The 4,464-nt window shown below is 35.3% G+C and overlaps 1 pseudogene; it reads left to right on the top strand.

Moving 5' to 3' along the window:
• Positions 1-3,211: 3,211 nt before the first annotated feature.
• Positions 3,212-3,331, top strand: LOC111746962 (annotated as a pseudogene).
• Positions 3,332-4,464: the final 1,133 nt, after the last annotated feature.

Below are 4,464 nucleotides of genomic sequence, written 5' to 3'. Positions count from 1 at the left end.
AGCTTTAATTCATCTCAAAATTTGAAAATGTTCATTTGATTCTTAAATGTACAGAGATTTTTTTTTCTTAATCCTGATACATACCATTTACTTTGACTAAAAACTAATAGAACATTAAAGCATATTCTGCTTCTCAAACGATTTTGTTTGATCTCAAGTTTGAGGTTTGAACTGGAGAAAGTTAATTTGGTATAAAAATGGCCGATATAGGTTTTTCATATTTTGTGTTTCGAATTGCAGGTATTACAAGGGCATCATATTTATTTTATCTTTGATGGTCTTAATATCTCTTGACTCATCATGTACACTAGACTTAAAAGCATAATCAATGAAAACAGCTTTCTACAGGAATCATTACTTCCATTTCTTCCAAGCGATTGGAACTTTCTTTAAGATATATCAACATTATTTTAGGTTTCTCTTGTGAAGAAAAAGAAAGATTTCTATTTGAATACTTCAGGATTTCCCTCAAAACTTTACCTGCATTATTTGGGAAATTATAATGTTTCTTCTGGTCTCTATTTCTTTTTATTTGCATAGAAACAGACTTCATATTTCTATGTAAGCACTGATTTCATTAATTGTAAACTGTTTCATTTCAAAACATACACACCAAATTATTTAGTCCAACTGTACCACTCAGTTAAGCCATCTTGTTAGTTTATATGCAGCTTTAGTTAGAAGAGAAGCTAGGGTAAGCTTACAGAGAATTTTACTGGTGAATATGTGAGAGGACAATCCTTTAACTGAATTAATATTAAAAGGGACTGGTCTGTTTTTCAAAGAAAAAGGCAGAATTTAAACTAAGGGACCTAAAGGTAATTGAAATAATTTTCAAATTAAATATACATTTACTGGAAAATATATTTGAATGGGTGAAGATGTGTCATATTTTAGGATTTTATTTATCAAAATTAAAAAATTGAATGATAAAAATATAATTAGCAATCACCATTAATAATAAAGTAAAGGTTTAAGAGCTTTTCTTTGCTTTTTGACTTTGTTTATTATGTACAATGGTGAACAGAGTGCAGGCCTCCTTTTAATTAAGCATTAATAATGCTTAGATGAGCCTGTACTTTATTTAATGTTACAATGAAGTTCAGTGACAATGATATTTTGGAAAATCAGATGATTTCTGATGGGTTAAAAAGGAAATGGTCAAGATTTTTTCTTTCAATTCTTAATTATGATAGTTTTGGATAAGTCGTAAACCTAATTCTCCCCTTTTCTCTTGTCACCATATCGTAGAATTCTATTGTTTCTTCAAAATGAAGAACAAATTATATGTTCATCACAATTACGTAAAGTATAAATGTTTCAATTCTCAGTAGACCTATATTCCATGCATATACCAATTAAGAAAGTATCTCATTCAAAAAAAATATTTAGAATTAGAAGCTATATTGAAATGATCTCATTTTAAATTATTGGTTATTTTTTGTTAAACATAAAATATTTGTTAATTTAAGAACTAGAACTAACATGCTTCTATGTACAAATCACCTCATGTTAAGACTGGGCAAAATGACATAGATGATAGAGGCTTTGTTCATCTACTATTGCAAACACATCAAAATCGTGATGGAAACACAGAGCAAACAGCAAGCAGTCACCTAGGGTCTAGATGAACAGAAGCCCTACAACTAGGGAGAGAAATAAGAGATTATCTTGCAACAGTAGAAGGTAGGAGGGGGCAAAGATGCAAGGCTGCACGCCCTGAGTGGGACAGAGGCTATGGCAGTTGCATACATTCCTCCTAAAGGGGCTATATCAGTAAATGGACTTTGACAGTGATGGACTTGCTTGCTCTGAGAACCAGCACTGGATCAGCTGCCTAGGGGGCACCAGGGACTTAAGGTGGAACACTGAGTTGTTGGAAGGAGGCCTGTAGGTGAGACTTTCTCCCAGGGAGAAGTGCTGGCTGTATTCATTGATCCTCTTTTGAGCCCTCCCCCATCCCAATGTGTGGATACAGTGCCACCATAGCTGAGACATCATGAAACTTGATAATAGAGTTCACTCCGGCCAGAGGATGCTCTGAAATTCTACCTCCCCCAATTCTCTGCCCTACCTAAGCCATATCCAGCTGTGTCTTTGGTGAGTCCTGTGACACTTCAGAGCAGCTCCAAGACCCACACTGGTGGCAGCTCACCTTGGTTTCTGTCATGGCTTCTTGAGATAACTGTAAGCACAGCATTTGTGGATTGCTTGCTGAATCTTAACAGGTGGCCCTGGAGGGGCACAGGCTGGGGCTAAACTTGACCTGCAGCTGAACCCCTCTCAGGACTGTTCCACTGGACACCTGCTACACAAAGCCACACCAATAAGACTGGGAGACTTAGGAGCTTTGCTTAGTACATAGAAACAGACACAGAAAGGCAGCCAAAATGGAAAGATAAAGAAGCAGAAAAGATATGAGAGAAAAGAACAGAGATCCAGGAATAATGTAGTTAAGCAATCTAACAGATTCAGAGTTCAAAACACTGGTTATAAAAATGCTCAGTGAACTCTGAGTAAGTGTAGATGAACTCAGTGAGAACTTCAACAAAGAAATAAAAAACATAAAAATGGAAATGGAAATTATAAAAGGGAACCAGTCAGAAAAGAAGAATATATTATCTGAGATGAAGAATATATTAGAGAGAATGAAGCAGATGAAGAAGAGGGTCAAACCACCAGTATAGAGGATGGGGAAGCCAAGGACATATAATCAGAATGGCAAGAAAGAAGTCACCAAGAATATATTAATAATTAAAGAAGCCTATGGGACAAAATTAAATGCAAAGATATCCATGTCATAGGGTTATCTGAAGGAGAAGAGGGAGAACAAGAGGTTGAAGAGCTATTTGAGGAAATAATGATGGAAAACTTTCCTTACCTGGTGAAGGAAGTAGACATAAATCCCAAGAAGCTCAGAGAGTTCCCCAAAAAGATGAACTCAAAGAAGCCCACACCAAAACACATCATAATTAAGATGTGAAAGGTTAAATACAAAGAGAGAATCTTAAAAGCAGCAAGAGAAAAGCAATTAGTCACCTCCAAGGGAGCACCCATAAGACTGGCAGAAATCTTTTTGATTTCTCAAAGGAAACTTTGCAGGGCAGATGGGCTGAGCACAAAATATTTAAAGTGATAAAAACCCAGGATCTGCAACCAAGACTACTTTATCCAGCAATATCTTATCTCATTTAAAGTTGAAGGACAAATAGTCTACGGCCATGCCACTCTGAACAAGCCCGATCCTGTCTGATCTCGGATGCTTAAGCAGGGTCAGGCCTGGCTAGTACTTGGATGGAAGACCACTTAGGAAGACCAGGTACTGTAGGTGTAAAAAGTAAAAAAATAAAAAAATAAAAATAAGGGATTGTAAGCTGACAAGATCTTTGCAATCTGTGAGGTCAACCAAAGGTCACCTCGCTTAAAATAAATAAATAAATAAAGTTGAAAGACAAATAAACAGCTTCCTAGACAAAAATAAGCTAAAGGAATTCATCAACACCAACCCAGTATTAGAGTAAATGTTGGTGGAACTTCTCTAAAAAGGGAAAACATGTATAAAAACATGAATAAAGAATGGTAGTAACTACATGTCTATCGACAAAAACCTCACATGAAAAAGACTTAAGTGCTCCAACCAAAGGATAGGATGATTGAATGGATAAGAAAACAAGACCCCTACATATGCTGTCTACAAGAGATTCACTTCAGATTAAAAGACACACAGAGGCTAAAAGGAAAGGAATGGAAAAGATATTGCCTTGATGGACCTAAAGGGTATTGTGATGAATGAAGTGAGTCAGATAAAGATAAATACCACATGATTTCATGTACATGTGGAATATAAAGAACAAAATAAACAACAACAAGAACAACGAAAATGGAAACAAACTCATAGATACAGAGAATATTTTGAGGGCTATTAGGTGCGAAGGGGGTTGAAGGCATGGTGAAAAAGGGCAAAGGGATTAAGAAGTACAAATTGATAGTTACAAAACAGGCATGGAAATACAAAGTGTAGCATAAGGAAAATAGTTAACAATGTTGTAAAAAGCTATGTAAGGGGGAAGAGGGGTACAAGATTTAGTGGGGTGATCACTTTGTGAGTTATATAGATCTTTAATCACTATCCTATACAACTGAAATTAGTATATTATTGTATGCCAACTATAACAAAAAACTCATTGAATTGTACAATGTAAATATGAACAACTAATTGTCAATAAAGCTGGGGAAAAAAAGCATTTCATGTTATCTTCATAAAGCAAAAACCGCTTTAATTCTAACTTGCCGAAGATAGTACCACAGATAAACTTTGAACCAAAAAGTCATTTTTGGTAGTGTGACAATTTAATAACTCTGTTATGCAAGGTGTTTAATTTAATTTGCGATGATTTTATCTTAAAGGACACACTAGGGAGTTAAGTTAATGAAAAGTAGACATTTTGTGAGTCTTTACTGAGT

This window comes from Pteropus vampyrus, unplaced genomic scaffold, assembly GCF_000151845.1.
Source record: "Pteropus vampyrus isolate Shadow unplaced genomic scaffold, Pvam_2.0 Scaffold206, whole genome shotgun sequence".
Lineage (NCBI taxonomy): Eukaryota > Metazoa > Chordata > Mammalia > Chiroptera > Pteropodidae > Pteropus > Pteropus vampyrus.
This window is presented reverse-complemented; position numbering and strand designations above follow the sequence as displayed.